Raw genomic sequence first — 20,000 nt, 5'->3', positions numbered from 1 at the left:
GTGTGTGTGTATATATATATATAAAATTCAAGACGTCAAATTGGGGTCATTGTTCATTTAAACATGTTTAGTCACGTTGTTCAGTAAATTAATTAAATATTAAAAATAAAACTATATTTCCTACTTAAAATAAAACATACGTTAACTGAAATAAAAATAAACTGAATGCAATAAAATAAAATTGAGCTATTCAAATATACTTATTCTGTGACAACCTTTGTACGTTATGTGGTAGATTTTTTTATGTTAATTAAATGTTAACGTGATATACATTTTGGGGCTTTTTTATTTGAAAAGCAAAAAGTTTTTACACTGAGACGGAAGTGCAATATCTCAAAAAAGGACAAAAAAGAGATTTAATTTTGGGATACGCGGTGTCAAAACGAAACGACTTCAGAGTCGCGAATCATTGAAACGAGTCATTTTAATGATTCAGAGTCGACTCTTTCTTGTGAGGCTCAATGACTTTGTGCGCTTTCAGATTTAAAGCTTTTCATTCCCTGCACAGAGGCGCAAAAATCCAGCAGATTAACATTAAATTAAGTGATATGTTATTTTAACCGAGGTTAACTTTACTAGGCTAACTTCGCCATACTTAAACCCAGGTTAACTTTAGTTAAAGCACTGCTCTGGGGCCGGTTCCACGAAGCAGGCTGAACAAATTCAGGATTACGGGATTCGGTCCAGTCCGGGTTCGTTAATACAGCTTTCCTCGTCAACTTGATCATGACATCAGCAACGAGCGGCCAATCACGAGCCTCCAAACTGCGATTCAGAGAGTCGGCGCGATTCTCTACGAAAGATTGAACAATACGAAGAATTGAAGCCATATACGTGCAAGTAAGTAAGCTATAGAGTTACGCTATATAGAGTTTATAGCTATTGATTCTAAATCATACTTATATTGCGTATTATATATATATATATGTTTACATTAAAAGATTAATAATACTATTAAAGTAAGCTGGTGCTTGTAATGGATTAAGGAGATGTTATATAAATAATATTGAATGATCGTTTTATCTTTAAAAATGTTGTATGTGGACTGAGAGACGCCGGGGGAGTGGCTTTATTACATCAGAGGTGTGCGAGACAGCTTGAAGCCGATTGGTCGGATGGAAACTCCAACGTGAAAGCAGAACCGCGGTTACCGCGGTAACCAAACGCTGCGTTTCACGGTGGCCCCTAGACGCTCTGGCGCCCCCTACGGGACAGCGGCGTCTCCACCTGGAGCCTCGGAGGCGGGTTCGAGGGGATTTGTGAGAACAATGGCGCTCTTGAGAGCAGTCACGGGGGTCAAACTCCCTCCCGCGGACGCTTCTCTCGGCCTGTGAGCCTCAACAATGAGCCGAGCGGAAGATGTACGGCGGGCCCCGGCTGTGCCGCTTCCACCCAGCTTGTCTTTATCAGTCATCTCTAATCCCTCATTCATCCCCGGAGCCCCGAAACCGCCCGCTCTGACGCCCCTCGGTGGACGCTTCTCCTCAGAAACGCTCTGAAATCACCACGAGTTTCTTTCAAATTCAAGCATTCAAGAGTTTTTTTTTGTTTTAAGGTGTGTGGTTGCAGGCGATGTGTTTTAGCTACTAATTGAGTTGACTAAACTTTTTTATTATTTTGATGAATAGTTTGCAGCCAATCAACTTAAAAACATTTTGTATAGTTTTATTAAAAATACCCTCTTTTTTATTATTTATTAATTTTTTAGTTTTTTATTTTATTCGTGTTGAAGCAAAGACTCCTTTCAATTGGATGATTTTGGCAATATATATATATATATATATATATATATATATATATATATATATATATATATATATATATATATACATTTAATTAATTAATAAAAATAAAAACACTAAATTTAATTATTAATTGTAGAAGAAGCAGTAGTAAAAACTACTTTTATTAATTTATAGATTAAAATTGAGTGCATCTTATATTTTTTTAAGATAAACAAAATAAAGAAAATACAATTATAAAATGTAATTATTATTAATATTATATTTTTATAAATAACATACTTTAACAAAGTAAAACTTAACTAATAAACTAAAAACATCTTAATGTAAAATGAAATTAATTAAAAATTAAAAAGTTAATAATTAATAGACACACACACACACACACACACACATATAAATATATATATATATATATATATATATATATATATATATATATATATATATATATACGTATATTTAATTTAAAAACATGTATAATGTTTAATGTAAAATTAAAATAAGAAAAAATTTAAAAGTTAATAATTAATAGTGTGTGTACACACACACACACACACATATATATATATATATATATATATATATATATATATATATATATATATATATTTTATATATATATATATATATATTTTTTTTTTTTTTTTTTTTTTAACTATTATAATAATAAATTGTGTACACTAAATAACTTTTAGTAGAATAAAATAATAGTATTTTATCATTTCTATGCTAAAGCCTGGTGACCACGTTGAATGGAAACTGTTAAAATGATCCTATTTTCAGACAAAAGGGGTCAGAAATGCTCCGCTGAATTATTCCCAGAAGCGCTATCAGTGAAGCAGATGATTCTGGACGGAGCAGGACTCTGGTGGCCTTCTGCGGGTTCTGCCTCAGTGATAGTTGGCTTTCGCTGAAGGTGGCTCTCTGTGGGCGAACGGATGGGAAAAGCGTCCAAAAGCCGAAGAAACCGCGGCGCTATTCACCTGACACTCATCCTAACTCTACTGAGACGCTCTGCCAAGAGAAAACCCTCTCACGAGCCTGTATCAAACCTGCGTGTGTCTGACAAGCGTCTGGACTCCTTCTTCTCAGTCAGCATGCTATATTCAAAATATATTTTTACAAACATGTTTTCACGGTTTGAATGGCTACACGGATGCACTAGAGGTTAGTGGATCGTGTTAAAAAAATGCATGCAAAACATTTTTTTTTTATTTAAAAAAATACAGTTGTTTTATTTTAGCGTTCGATATTCATCAAATATTTATTTAGTATTTGTTATTTATTTTATTCATTGTTTTTTCTCGTTGTTTTTAGCATCAAAACTATTTGGTATAAAGGGGTTTTGACGGCAGGTGAGTGGTTTTAGCTACATTGAAATAAACTCATGCTAATGCTAAAAACTACACCGTTCGCAGATTGAAAATAAATTCAGTAATGGATAAAATAAAATACTAAAATAAAATACATAAATAAAATACAAGATGCAAGATGCAAGATGCTTTCGGCAACTTAGCATCTACTAAATTGTCCCTAGCAGGTTTTTTTAATGATTACATTTAATATTAAATATAATAATTCGAAGCGAACTGAATCAGAGTTTCACCCGTGCATGCTTCTCAAAATAACCACAGACGATTTCGAAATTCATAAATGAATGCCTCTTTCGATCTGTTTTTGCTTAATGAATCGTTTGAACCGAATGATCCGAGTCGCGCGTTTGAATCAATCAGAGCGGTTCTATCTTAAACGACTCCCTTGACTCGGTTCCTCTCTTCTCTTCTTCGGTCATGTTTACACGACTCTGTAAGCGCTGCTGCTGTTTTAGCTGGCTAGTTTTATGACATGTACTGAAATATGAAAAAAAAAAGCTTTATTCGCTTTATTAGCTTTATTCGCTATATTTGAAATAGCTTGAGCTTCGGTTCAGTTGCTGAGAGTTCAACAGAAATCATCTGAAAGCACCCAGTCTCTCAAACCACTGAATGTTCAGTTTTTCGGTGTGTACTGCAGTAAATATTTGAGAAATCGTTGCATCTGAATGTTTTAGTCTATATGGAGTGATAGCCGATATAAAAGAGCACATGGGAGAAGAAGATGAACACAAAAGAGCATCAAGTATTTGTAATTTAGCTAAACTCAGCTCATATGTTTCACATTTACATTTACATTTACATTTAGTCATTTTGCAGACGCTTTTATCTAAAGCGACTTACAATTGAGAGTACAACAGCGAAGAGTTTCAAACACTTTTCTCTTTGCTCTTATATGTTCTTATACTCGTGTATTAAATGTTAAATGGTAATTCACTTTTCTGCAGCGGTTACATACAAATACACTTAATTAATACAATTTCACAAGTTTCAATGCTTCTAGTACAACATACATGTATATTATGTCAACTTATATAACATAATATATAAAAATATATAAAAATAATATTTAATAATAATAATAATAATAATAATAAATTATATATATATTAAAATATGTAAAATTTAATTAGAAAATTTTTTAAATATATAAATAATTTTTAATAATATTTAAAATAATAAATAAAAAAAAAATATAAAAATTATTAATAAAAGAAATATATAAATATATATATATATATAAATTCAAATAATATGTTCAAAATAATAAATTAATATAAATATATATATATATATATATATATATATATATATATATATATATATATATATATATATATATATATATACTGTATATATATAAAAAATTCAAATAATATAAACAAAAATAATAATTAAAAAAATATATATATATATAAATTCAAATATTATTTAAAAGAATAATAATAATAAATAAATAAATAATAATAATAATAATAAAAAGAAATATATATATATATATATATATATATATATATATATATATATATATATATATATATATATATATACAGTGAAAAATTCTGCAGCTATTGGCATGCAATCAAGCATAAATGTATGTAAATAAATCATAAAAGCACATATCTGGACTAAAATGAATCAAAAGATAAAATAAAACATATAAAACAGCACGGCTGACGTAGTTTGGTCCGAGTGAAGTGTTTAATTTCTGCTTGCAGGTGCTGTTTTGTCTGTCTGTGACTCTCTCACGGCGACGGAGTGCTTTTAAACGGATTAAAGCTGCGATCCGCACGCGTTTCCAGCCGCGAGGTCACGGCCAATCCCACCCCGGAGCGTCCGAGCCGACACGTCATCCATTAGAGCCCCATCACCACGGCCCTATCTAAATCAATTAGATACGAAGCCCAGAGGTCACGGGGTCAGCGCTGGGACGAGGCGTTCATTATGAGCACGGCGTATCTGATTTAATACACCGCTGGAACGGGAAGCCGCTCGGGAAAACTGCGGATATTAAAGGTCAGATGTCATCCAGCATGTGGGCCCAAGATAAAGTTACTGTGAAATACTAAGAAAAAGATGGAAAATGTTCCCTTTATGTACAGACAGGAGAAGAATTCAGGCGTCTCGCGTGCTGCCCGCAAGGTTTTTGTGTGTCTAATATTATTAAGTCAAAATATAGATATAAATATATAGTAAGATGCAAATTATTCCTGTGGTCAAAGCTTCATTTCATGCACAAGTACGTGATCCTTCAGGAATCAATTCTATTCGCTGCGGTGATATTTTCGTAATATATTTTTGCACAGCAATTAATTTAATATTTTCGTCCCACTGTTGCAGCTCCGATGAGCATAAAAGACTTAAAATGCTATGGAAATATTGCTCCGACTTCCTGTGAACATGGATATTATAAATTGTATAGACATGTCATGTTAACAGAATCATTATAATTATAACTAAACTAAAATTAAATCTATTAAAACTTCTATCTTAAAGAAGAAAGAAAAGTAAAATAATATATTATATAATAAAAAATTAAAAATGTATATATAATTAAAAAAAAAAAAAAAAATATATATATATATATATATATATATATATATATATATATACAAATATAAATATATATATATATTAAAAAAAATAATATATATATATATATATATATATATATATATATATATATATATATATATATATATATATATATTTTTTTTATACTATATAATAAAAATATTATTACAAATGTTCCCTTGCCAAATTATAGTTGAAGCAATAAAACTGCTAAATAGAAATATTTATGTATATATTTTTTTATAAAAAAATAAATTAAACCTAAGTAGTAATATCTAAAAATAACAAAAACTCTTAAAACATTGTTAAAAGCACATAAAACTAATAAAGGTTGAACTAAAGTACATTTTTGTTAGTTTTTTAAATAAAAAGCTTGATATTAAAAAAATATTAATACTTACAATAATAGTAGGTCATAAGTAATGCTGAAGTAAAGCGTAAGTGCACATATTTTTCAATGAAAATAACTAAAATAAGCTCTGTATTTATTCATTAATCGTGCATGAATTTCTCGCTTTAATTTTCCCTTTCAGTGTCGTGCGTCAGGCACCGGGTGCTTGTGAACACTAGATGGCGCTGTCGCACAACCCGCGTCCTCTTTACGACAGTGACGACGTTCTGCGGCGTTCACGTGAGATGTTGTGAAGGGATCTCCTGGATGTGGAGGATCTTCTGTGGATCTTCAGACGTGTTTTGAGAAGATGAGGGGAAAGAAAGGTCAGTTTAAAAAATAAATAAATAAAAAGTCACCGGCGGCGGGTGGAGGAGCGATATCAGTTTGATTTAAAACTCGTTAAATACACCATCAGGAAAGTAATTGGTCTGTGTTTTGTGGTTATTAGGCACTTTATTAAAAAGGAAACTGATGACTCAGGACAAAGAGAAAAAGAAAAAACTAATTACTGTTAGATTTTTTCAAATTACTGTTAGATTTGGAGTAGGAAAAAAAAGAAACTACTCCTAAAATAAAAAAATAAAAATTATATAATATATATATATATATATATATATATATATATATATATATATATATATATATATATATATATATATATTTATTTATTATTATTATTATTATTATTATTATTATTTTGAGTAGTTTTTTCTACTCCAAATATATATATATATATATATATATATATATATATATATATATATATATATATATATATATATATATGCTTTTTTTTTTTTTTTTTTTATGGATAATAGATAAAATGTTTTATTATTATTATTATTATTATTATTATTATTATTATTATTATTGTTATTATTTTTTTATTTTTATTTTTGAGTAGTTTTTTTATTTCTAATCCTAAATATATATATATATATATATATATATATATATATATATATATATATATATATATATATATATATATATTTTATTTTTCATTTTATAAATTTTTTATGGATAATAGATGAAAATTGTCCCAAAACAAAAATGCATTCATTTTGGTTTTAGGTTTTAGGATATCTTTGATGAAAGGTTTTGATCTACTTTAAATGTTGACCACTGTTTGTATATATATATATATATATGTGTGTGTGTGTGTGTGTGTGTGTGTGTGTGTGTGTGTGTGTGTGTGTGTCGAACACTTCCACGCTTAAAAGACCACTGTGTCCCTTCCGTCCTGAAGCGCTACCTTTACTGACTCTATGGGGCATGTTGTCACATTTAAAAAAAAAACTACAATTAAGCGGCCTTTCACGAGCAGGCTGTAAAACACGTGAAATAATTACAGCGATAGCTATCGTTGACCTAAAATGTACAGAAAGCTCTCTTTTGTCTTTAACCTTTCAGTCCGACTCTACGTCGTTTCAGCCGCGTGCACTGAATCATTACAAAAACACAGCGATGCTATAATTTAAGGCAGATGTGAATTAGTCGTTTGAAGCCAACAAACAAAACCAGAGCTAGAGAAAATGAATCGTTTTTGTGATGCATCAAGTTTGGGGTTAAACGGTTTCGGGAAGCTGCTCTAAAGAGGTACATCTTTACACTTTATTTGCCGCTAAATTAAAATATCGGTGCATTAAATCCATAGGACGCTGCCTTTTTTTTTTTTTTTTTTTGCTTCAAACACACTTAACATGACTCAAATGATTCTGAACGCAGTTTAATACGATGCATATTTCTTATCACACCTTTTAAGGTCGGACTTGCCTTTTTTTTCCTTGAGGAGCGTGGAGGAAAAAAAGTGCATTGATTAAAAAGCCGCATAAAGGTATATTTTGCTGTTGCTTGAAATGTGGATCACCGCGACATGCACTATATATTAAAGGTGGGTAATTACAGTACAGAAATAACCCCTTTTAATGGTGATTTAAGCACAATCTATTTTAGTCCGAGTGAGTTAATTAAGCGTAATTAATTGTTGTTTTATCCGCCGTAAACTTCACACGAATTCGTTTTGACCCCGTTTCCGTTTCCCGTCTGAAATGCAGACCCGCAGTCAGCTGAAAGTGATAAACGAGGCGGATTCCCGCGGGTGAGATCTGGGACGAAACGCGTCGATATCGACGGTCTGTTTTCGGCAGTGTCGCACAAATAAAAATGAAGCAAACGAGCAATCAAACGTTTAAAAAAAATAATAATAATAATTCCGCTTTCCGTTTCATTAAAGCGTTAAAAATATAGCGCAGCGAAACTTCCCACGCGGCTTTTCGACTTTTGACTTTGTGCGGAAAAACTTGATGTTTAAAAAGTTCGCAGCGAAACTTCGACCCAATGACGCGAGAGAGAGAGAGAGAGAGAGAGAGAGAGAGAGAGAGAGACAGAGAGAGAGAGAGAGAGAGAGAGAGAGAGAGAGACAGAGAGAGACAGAGAGAGAGACAGAGAGAGAGAGAGAAGAGAGAGAGAGAGAAGAGAGAGAGAGAGAGAGAGACAGAGAGAGAGAGAGAGAGAGAGACAGAGAGAGACAGAGAGAGAGAGAGAGAGAGAGAGAGAGAGAGAGAGAGAGAGAGAGAGAGAGAGAGAGAGAGAGAGAGAGAGAGAGAGACCCAGAGAGAGAGAGAGAGAGAGAGAGAGAGAGAGAGAGAGAGAGAGAGAGAGAGAGAGAGAGAGAGAGAGAGAGAGAGAGAGAGAGAGAGAGAGAGAGAGAGAGAGAGAGAGAGAGAGAGAGAGAGAGAGAGAGAGAGAGAGAGAGAGAGAGAGAGAGAGAGAGAGAGAGAGAGAGAGAGAGAGAGAGAGAGAGAGAGAGAGAGAGAGAGAGAGAGAGAGAGAGAGAGAGAGAGAGAGAGAGAGAGAGAGAGAGAGAGAGAGAGAGAGAGAGAGAGAGAGAGAGAGAGAGAGAGAGAGAGAGAGAGAGAGAGAGAGAGAGAGAGAGAGAGAGAGAGAGAGAGAGAGAGAGAGAGAGAGAGAGAGAGAGAGAGAGAGAGAGAGAGAGAGAGAGAGAGAGAGAGAGAGAGAGAGAGAGAGAGAGAGAGAGAGAGAGAGAGAGAGAGAGAGAGAGAGAGAGAGAGAGAGAGAGAGAGAGAGAGAGAGAGAGAGAGAGAGAGAGAGAGAGAGAGAGAGAGAGAGAGAGAGAGACAGAGAGAGAGAGAGAGAGCATTGAAAACAGATCACCGGGGGTCTCACCGCAAACAGTCGCTCTCTCAAACTCTTCTGTTGTTTTCGTTCCCCTCAACTTCTCCGATGCACGCGCAGACGAAAGCTCCGCTCGGTGATGGACCGTAAAAGTTAGGAGAAGAGCCCGAGGCTGTCCGCTGAAGTTTCCGCGCCGCTCCTCGCCCGGCTCTGGATGGACGTTCGCGGGACGCGCTTCTGTTTTCTGGAGCCGGAAAGTTGAAGAAAGAGTTCGCCCGCGTCGCGCGCCTGGAGTTCGGAGCTCGGAGTCAACTCTTCGGAGCCGGTAAGCGACTCGTTCGAACTCGTCGGAAAACTATCGCTCTCGCGCTCTCTCGTTTTTTCCCCTTGCTTCGAGAGTCCGTGCAACGCGTTGCTGAAGTTGCTCTTCGACTCCCGACGCTGGAATCCCAAACATCTCTCCATGCAATCCGATCCATATGGGGGGGGAGATGCGATCGGAAGGTGCCAGGCACCGGTCCTGAACACATCCACTCATCCGGGCGTGTTAGAAAGAGTGAAATATTCAACAACGCGCGTGCGTTTAACATTTCACAGTCCGCTCTTTTTGCGCGCGTGCAACTGAGCTTCCTTCTAAAGTTTTAAAGTTCAACTCGTGGGGGGGGGGAGTGCGTGCATTGCACCAAATATTTAATTTTCTGGCATTAAAAAGACGTTTTGTATCGATGCTACAGCTTGAGTAAACAGTGTAATAGAGGCTAATGAATGCAAACAAGTTGAGAGAGCTGTTGAGAGTCCTCATGTTTGCTCTTCTTCTTTTTCTTTCTCTGCTCTTCCTCCTGAAATGCAATCGATTTCTGTGATCTCTCTCTCTCTGCCTCTCTTTCTCTCGGGCCGCCGCCGCACTTCGAATAAAACTCGCCGAGATGCAGAAGAGCCGTAACGGGCTCCCAAAAACGCTCTAATTGGCCCCGTTTAAAACCCTGCAGGAAAAAGCAAAAAAAGCATTCGGTGGGAGTGAGCTCGCATCCATTAGCATGAGAAAACAGTTTTAGTGCATTTGCCATTGTGCGCGATGAAGAGTTCTAGCAGTCAGAATAAAGGGTTTGAAAGAACGACGGGCCCATTCAGGATTATTCAGGTCCGGCCGAGCTGATGGTCACCGGGGCCCCGGGGCCGCGGGGGCCTCTTTCATCTCCCCTGGAGCCCTTTTTCACACGTCCCGCTCTCTCAGCGTCCGTCAAGCCCTTTCTCGCCGGAGAAGAATTTAATGAAGCGCGCGGAGGAGCCCCGAAAACACCCCGGGGCCTGAAAGGAAACTCCCCGCCGAGGCGATTCAGAAGTTAAGACAAGAGCGAGAGACGGCGTTCATCGGCGCCAATTAACGCCAAGAAACCTCCAGGTGAACGAAACCGCTTTCAAACCGGGGGCCCAAACGATCCGGGCGGATCTTCCGGCTCCTGCGGACCTCGAGAGTCGGGAGCGATTGGAGTTCGACGGCCGTTAACGTCCCGTTCTCGCTCGGGATTGACTTAAGGCTCTTCGAGGCGGCGGGGAGCTCTCTCTTGTTTGTCTTGCCGGACTCCGGAGCACAATGGTGTTTCTCACGGGAGTATATAAGGTCAGCGCGCTGTCAATAGGTCGAGAGATCCCGGGGAAGTCGAGCTCCTCTGAAGTCCTTCTATTGTGGCTGCTGAATAGAGCCGCTGACCCCTGAAAACGCGTGTTGTTTTATGTCGGACAAAAGATACCGCTGGAGTTTTATTATCTTCTTATTGTCGTACCTGCTTGACCGCCGACGAAACCTTATTTGCCGACGCTTTGCTTTGCTTTTGAACTCTTCCTGCGCGTCTTAGTCGTCTCTCGTCGCTTAAAACGGTGCACTTTTGAGAAAGTGGTTTTGTCCTGTTCGTGTCTGTAACCGAGGGGGTCGGGAGGCGCTGTATCGGTGGCGTTACGTGTTTTGATGATTGATTGCGTCCGTCTCCTGTTTGCTCTCGAACAGCGTGAATGTTTGCCGCTTTGCTCCGCCGTACAGGACCAGCTTAACCTGAGACGGCAGTACAGTATTTCACCTGCGGTTTAATGTTTACTTTGATCTGGTCAGGGTTTAGTCACGGTTTTATAAAAAATAAATAAATCAATATAAAAACTGAATTAAAAATAAATAAAATAAAATAAAATAATAATAATAATATATATATATATATATATATATATATATATATATATATATAATTATTTTTATATATATATATATATATATATATATATATATATATATATATAATTTTTGTCAATGTCTAATAAATGAATAGGTTAGCCTATTTTATAAATATAAAAATATATTTTTATATTTTATATATAAATATATACATATATGGTCAGGGTTTAGTCATGGTTTTATTTATATATATATATATATATATATATATATATATATATATATATATATATATATATATATATATATATATTTTTTTTTTTTTTTTTTTTTTTTTTTTCATTGTCTAATAAATTAATAGGTTAGCTTATTATATATTATATATATATAGTTTTTTTATTACTTTTATTTAGCATTTTAAAACCAAATTTTTAAATTTTAAGTATTAAAAATATCATATATGCACAGCTACAGTAGGAGTATATTTAATATATATATTATTTATTTATTTTACTTTAAACCTACCAAATATACACACTTTTTAAAGTACACAATAATAATAATAATAATAATAATAAACAATTATATAATTATATATATATATATATATATATATATATATATATATATATATATATATATATATATATATATATATATATATATATGCCTAGTTAGATATGACTTAGTTTTTAAAATGTAATTAACAATGTGTTAGATGTGTTTTAAAGTAAAACTTTATTTTCAGATGTCCCAGTTATACATACTGCATGCACTTATTATAAATGAATTAATTATTGCATAATTTCATGCAAGTAATGCTAAGACCAGCCCTAACCCTAACCATACAGTAAGAGCGTGTAGTTAGTTAATATTACCCAGTCCTTCAGTGTATAACTGCGCCCCATCAGGGACACCTTAAAATGAAAGTGTCACCGATATCTCTTAATAAAACAATTTTTACACAAGTTATTTCTTATTACGTGTGCTATTCATTTAGCTGCTGTATCTGTCCGTGATTTGATGATCTCTGAAGTTCCTCTGCGCTCTGAAGAGTCATGTGACCCGCTTCTCTGGCTCTGATTGGACCCGTGTTTTTTCGCTCTCTGTGCTAGCGGGAGCTGTCATGAAGGGTTTCTACATGCTTTCTCGGCAGTGTTTCAAGATCAGTCATTAAACACCACGTTTGTCTCACGCTGAAAAGCAGCCGGTCAGCTACGTTATGGACAGATTTCACAATGTGAATCATTTTTTCATTTATAATAAGTTATAATAAGTATACACACACGCACAGTATTAAAGCTGTTAAGCTATTTAATGCATATTTGATCATATTACTTAGTTTATTCTTACTTAAAAATGAATAAAATGTATATTATTTAATTTAAATAATTTATATAATTATAATTTATAAAAATAAATTATATATATATATATATATATATATATATATATATATATATATATATATATATATATATATATATATATATATATACATTAATTCAAATCGCATCCAAAATAGGTTTTTGCATATGTGTGTATGTATAAATAAATATTACTATTTACACATACACAATTTTTATATTTTGAAAGTATTTACATGTATATTTTTTATTTTTTATAACATTTAATGTAAATATTTTACATATATAAATATAACAACAAGTTTTTATTTTGGATGCAATTATTCATAATTACTGGTTGAAAGCACATTTTACATTATATATATATATATATATATATATATATAATATATATATATATATATAATGTAATATATATTGCATTATATTTTAAAAATTATATTTGTATTTATTTTAAATATATATATATATTTATAATTAAATATATATTTATATTTAATTATATAATTATAATTGTAGATAATATTATTATGTAATTGTATATTACATCATATAGTATTTTATACCTAATATGTACTCACATTGGCTATTTAATCATTAATTTTGCATATCATGTGTATATTATAAAATAAATAATTTTTGCCGAAAACTTTTTTTTTGTAACTTTACAATGAAATGTTCAAAAAGCACACGTTTTTATAAACACGGCATCCTTGCGACGTGCATATTTTGCTGCTCAAATGCATAATTCGCACGCACTACGCAATGAAATCATCTCCGAGCTTCGCCTGCACTGAAGACCCGACTGAGAGTGGACTGATTCAACGACTCGGCTCCTGGGAGAAAGAGCCTTCATCCAGCAGAGACGTCTCATTAAATCAGAGCCTCTCTGTGAGCGGTGACGGGGATCTCGACTGGCTTTGATTCGGGACTTAATGAATTCCTGAAGGGAGGCGGTAACCGGATGGTACTCCTTTAACACCTAAAGATCTTCTGACAGTGCCGAGCCGTGCGGGTTTCACACAGAGGAGACTGCTCCAGGGCTCAGACGCGTTCGGCAGATGTTTGCACGGCTGAGACTTCTGTCTTAGCGCTCACCGCTAGCCCCGCGGGGTCAGAGGTCAAGACCGGGCCGGATCTGCTTCGTTGAGGGTTCTCTAAAAAATACACCAAAGTTGGTCAGTGGTTCGCATATAAGATCATCTGATGAGAAATGATTGTGTTCGTGAAGAAATCTCTGGAGCACGGTTTGAGGCATTGTTGAGATCAGGGAATTTATTTATTCTTATTTTTTATTTTCAGTATTTAGTAGTTGCTGTGCTGCAGGGGAATAGCATACTTGATATTTTAATATTGTTTTATAATAAAATAACATTAATACTTAACAATAAAATATATTATTAAGGAAAGATATTACTATTTAATTTTTTTTATATTTGTAATATTTATGTCTTAATACATGCACAAAAACATTTATGATTTATAAAATGGAAACATATTTAATTTATTAAAAATATACTGTATGTTTATATTTAAATGTAATTTTATATATACTGTATATATATATATATATATCTATGTGTATAAAACTGCACAAAAATGCTTATATATACAGGTAATGAGATATTATAATATTTAATACAAATATATATTAGTTATAATATTTTATATTGCAATATTTTCTAGCGTTTTATGACATATTTCTATTTTCAAATTGTTTCAAGAATAATTTACAATATATGAACAAAAACAGCTGTCAGAAATTATGCAATTAATCTATTTATATATATATATATATATATATATATATTTAATTATTATTATTTATTTATTTATATATATATTTTATATATATATATATATATATATATATATATATATATATATATATATATATATATATATATATATATATATTCTAAAATTAAACAGTATCATATATATATATATTACTGTTTAATTTTATAATATATTAATTCAATATTATTACTATATATTTAGAATATATTATATGAATTAAACTCCATAAGCGCCCGCTCGTCGTCTCTCAGTAACATCAGAAAAGCACAAGCGTCTTAAAAGCAGCGTTTGTCCGGCGGATCAAAGCGTGCTGATATAAACCTTCAGCATCTGTTCGGCATCGGAGACGGGGTCAGCGGCCTTTGAAGGAGTCACCGGATGCAAAGACGCAAAAAAAGCATCCCAATGTTACTCCTAGCCATTCTTGAATGACACGAAAGAGGCTGCAGGTCTCAGAGTCAACGTAGGCTGATTGGAAATACGTGCTTGTATGCATTTTTACGCGACCCCGTGATCATTGCACGTTTCTGAGTGCAATGCACAAGTCCCTAAAGAATCATAGCAACTAGTGTAAAGTGGCATCTAACACTTGCATGTGGAGACTCGACGTTTTCATGAACATGCATGCTTTATCTACATACGAGCGCTTTCTTTCATTTCAAGCACTTTTACTGATGTCTGCTGCGCCAGAGTCGACTAACATGACAACATAAAGAAAGACCTTAGCGACCGATACCGACGCGTTATCCCTAATTAACTTTTTTTACATTTTCGCAGGTTTTTTAGGCAAAAGTGCACGTGCCGTTTTGCTTAGAAAAGAAAACCAAACCGGTGCTGCACCAAAAAGCTGCTCAAGTTTTGTTTCATATGAAAATATGGCATGCAAAACACCATAAAATTGCGATGTAATAATTGCAAAAACCAAAAATGCATTGCAAAATAATACCGCAATTTCATTGGACGAACGGTGTGTTGCCATGGCGAAATTCCACGCATTCCAGGACGTTGCGTCGTCTCATCCAGACTCGTGTGACTCATCTGCTCGAGTTATTAGCCCGGTGGACTGGAGCTGGGGAAGTCTGCCCTGACTTATGATTCATTTAAACAGCATCTCTCCTGGTTTGAGTGAGTGAGGACACACGTTTAAAGGCTGAACGAGTTCAAATCAACTAAAAAATATATTAGTATATAAATAAATAAATTGAAAAATAATTAATTACTCTAAAATGTGCATATATATATATATATATATTATATATTTTTGTTTATATATAATATTGCACGTTTACAAATAATACAAATTTATTTAATTTATTTTTATATATTTACATATTTGTATATATATATATATATATATATATATATATATATATATTAAGTAATTATATTTTATATATATTTATTTAATGATTAAAATCATTTTAAAACATGATTGTAAATTAAATATATATATATATATATATATATATAATATATTAATAAATATATATATATATATATATATATATATATATATTAAATTATGCATATATACAATATTATATATAATATATATATATATATATATATATATATATATATATATATATTATATATATATATTGTACATGCACAATTTAACTCATTTGTTTTTATTTATAAACATGCATACACTGTTATATATTACAATTAAATATTTAAATTAAATAATAACAATTTAATAGTAATGATTAAAAAATATTTAATTAATAATGAACTGCAATATATATATATATATATATATATATATGCATGTATACACTGTAAAAAATGTGTTTTTAAAACTTAATAAATAACTTGTTCCTCCACTGCATAATTTTTTTGTTTAGTCAACTAAAATATTCCAGCTGTCACAATTAATATTAAGTAACAAGTTGAAACAACAATTTTTTTACAGTGTATATATATATATATATATATATATATATTCGGGCATTGCACAGTTGATCTTAATATATTTCTATATATTTGTTAAAACAGCGTGCCAGTGCTTCTCCCGATCTCGTCTGTTCTCTGAAGGATTGGGCTTGGGCTCGCTGACCTTTCAGGGTCTGTCAGAGTCATTTGTTTGTGGGACGGCTGGGCTGTAATTATTCAGGGAGTAGATCTCCCCGCACCTGCAGACGCCCCTCTCCTTCCTGATGGATTCACTTCTAGGAAGCGGATTCTTTTTCCTCGTTTTTTTTCCCTAGTTTCTCAGACTGAAGTGTTTCGTCAGTGTTGTGTTTTAAGACGCTGTCTCCACTGATTGTATGGGGATGAATGCTGCTTCATCTGGTGCTCAAGATGAATAAAACCTTTTTGTGCTTGCCATGCAAAAAAAAAAAATCTTTCCTGAAGTATTGTACAGAGATTGCAAATTAAGCTCATTTCAATTTTGAGATGCTATTATATGTTTTTTATTAATATTATTATTTTTATTTTACTTAAAGTTTTTGTAATAAAATAATAATAATATATAATAATAATAATAATTAAAAAAAAATATATATATATATATATATATATATATATATATATATATATATATATATATATATATATTTATTTAGTTTTTATTTTTTTAAATACAATTTTAAGTAAAATTAAAATAGAAAGATACTGGTTTTAAAATAATATAATTATAAAATAATAATAACGATAAAAATATGCTAAAAAATAATAAAAATTATATGATAAAAAATACATTTGTTTTTCAAAATGTTAAATGAATAATAATTACATCATTCGTATTTAAATAATTATTGAATCATTTTTATTTTTTTATATGTAATATTTTGATTAATCGTCAATTTAATTTAAAAATTGTCTATTAGTCTTTAGCATAAAGGAATGTAAACAGGTTTTCAGCAGAGTGTTTTTACTGTCAGGAATACACCGATTTTTTTTTTCGAGCCAACATGGCCGCCGTCGGCAGCAGTTTCCCTCCTCTGCAGGCCGCACTACAGCCCCGCGTGTTCTCTTTGTTCGTTAACTGCTTCCGCCTGAGACTCCAGAGCTGGATCAGTGTCTAATGAGGGTCCTCTTTGGCGTTAAACGCCGCTGTTAGCTTTGGGTTGATGATCACGGTCTGAGCGAGGCCTGAGCGAGGCTGGAGGACAGGCCTGCCCACCTGTGAATGAGCCTCTTTCAGCTCACAGACGTCAGGACTCTCAGAGAAGATCGTTAGCAATGGAAATGACGACTGGTTGCGGCGTTACCGTTACAATAGATAATTACCATTCCTTAACGCTTTTATTTCGCTTGAAACTTGATGGTTTGATTGAATAGAGCCGAGTTAAATGGATGGATGACACTTAATATATACTTAATATAACTCAATATTTATTTAGCCGTTTCTTTAAATATTTATTTACTCATTTGTTTGTTGGTTCTTACTAAAGTATTACCCAAATATTATATATATATATATATATATATATATATATATATATATATATATATATATATATATATTAAATAATATTATTTTATATGTATTTATTTAATGATTAAAAACATTTTAAAACATGATTGTAAATTAATAATTACTATATATATATATTGCAGTTAATTTCATTAAAAATAATACTTTTTGTATATATATATATATATATATATATATATATATATATATATATGCACAATTTAATTCATTAGTTTTATTTATGTATAAGCATGCATACACTGTTATATATTTATATATTAGAAATAAATATTTAAATTACATAATAACAATTTATTAGTAATGATAAAAACATTTTTTGTAAATATTTATCCAATTTTGTATGACTTTTTTTGTGTGTGACTGTCTACGTTTATTTCTTTATTTTTAAAACGCATTGTTTTTTATTTATATGCCTTTTTCACATTCATTTATTTATTTGTTCATTCTTTCCCAATTTTTAATGATATAATTTATTATTAAATAATTATCGATTCATATAAATATCTTAAATCTATAAATATTTTTTTTGTTGACATTTTTTTATTTAATTATTTATGTAGCTTTTCTAAATGTCAAATTCTTCTAATAGATTCATTATTAATAAGAATTAGATCATTCGTAATGAATAATTATTTAATCATTTCTCTTTTTTTTTATTTATCATATTTTGAGTAATCATCAATTTAAGTAATTCAATCTAAATAGTGTTTTAGTCATATTTAGTCTCTCAAATTTGATTGTTTTGAGCATTACATTTATTTCTGAGCTGATTTTGAGAGTGTTTTGTGAATGAAGTTAGTTTCTGGTCTGATGGATCACTTTCATTTTTTTTACAAACTTTTCATTTAACATCTTTGCTTTCTGACGTGCTGTAATACATCTTTTATATTCACTCGTAGGATATTTACATCGTTTTTTATCATTTATATTTCTTTACATAGTAGTGCATAGAAAGAATATTTTAGTATCGCTTTTATTAGCCGCGTGTTTTTGTTTTTATTTATTTAATTTGTTTTTTGTTGACTATTTTCTCATTTATTGAACTATTCATAGTATTAATGAAAAATAATTTTAAATCACAATCAAATCATTCCAATAATTTCTCTAATAATCTTTGGTTTCTAATAATAAGAATACTTAAAAATAATTAAATGACTGAATTAAACATAAAAAACACACACACATATATATATATATATATATATATATATATATATATATATATATATATATATATATATATATATAACTATATATATTTAATATTTAATTATATAGTATTATTATTATATAGTATATTATATTATTTTAATATTTAATTATTACTTTTATCAGCCATGTGTCTTACTAAACTTATTTATAGTGTAAATGAAAAATGATGAATTCTGAAAATGTCATTTTTACTGTATTACATAAATTAACCAATTGAATTAAACGTTTAAAACGAACTTGTAGCCATTATTTGTAGTATTTCTTTTATCAGCCGTGTCTTCACAACCAATTGCATTTTATTTGTCACTGTTTATTTTGTATGTATTTTATATTGCTACGTTTAATGTGCAAAATAAATTCCATAATTTAATTATAATCATGTATAATGTTTCTGTTATTATTTGTTCTATTCTATATCTGTTTGTATCTATTTGTTATATATAATAAAAATAATTATATCTCATTAAATAATATAGTATTTGTAGTAATTATTCTGTGATTATGCATTCTTAAACCCGTCTTATTAAATAAATAATAAATTTATATTTATTCAATAACATAATTTAACAAATTAATATATAATAAATAATGAATTATATAAACTATTTTAAATAATCATCGTTTTAAGTGATTTTTTTATTATCTAGATGATGTTTTCAGCAATATTTATTTAAAACGTGTTTTTAATGATCATACGTGTTCATTAAATTTGAATACTTAGTCATTTTAATATATCGCATTATAACATTAGTTATTAATAATATAATAGCAATTAATGATATTAATAA

At 31.3% G+C, this 20,000-nt stretch overlaps 2 protein-coding genes across 2 annotated transcripts in view; one reads left to right on the top strand and one right to left on the bottom strand.

Annotated features, from left to right (window-relative positions):
- LOC122353861 (G protein-coupled receptor 137Ba-like) overlaps positions 1–20,000 on the bottom strand; it is a 1,117,577-nt gene that overhangs the window by 801,611 nt on the left and 295,966 nt on the right. The window lies entirely within an intron of this gene.
- gli2b (GLI family zinc finger 2b) overlaps positions 9,195–20,000 on the top strand; it is a 76,881-nt gene continuing 66,075 nt past the window's right edge. Inside the window, exon 1 of the mRNA XM_043251728.1 lies at positions 9,195–9,549. The gene's annotated coding sequence lies outside the window, so the exon portion shown is untranslated. The remainder of the gene's footprint in view (positions 9,550–20,000) is intronic.

The sequence above is a fragment of the Puntigrus tetrazona genome, chromosome 11 (genome assembly GCF_018831695.1).
Source record: "Puntigrus tetrazona isolate hp1 chromosome 11, ASM1883169v1, whole genome shotgun sequence".
Taxonomy (NCBI): domain Eukaryota; kingdom Metazoa; phylum Chordata; class Actinopteri; order Cypriniformes; family Cyprinidae; genus Puntigrus; species Puntigrus tetrazona.
This window is presented reverse-complemented; position numbering and strand designations above follow the sequence as displayed.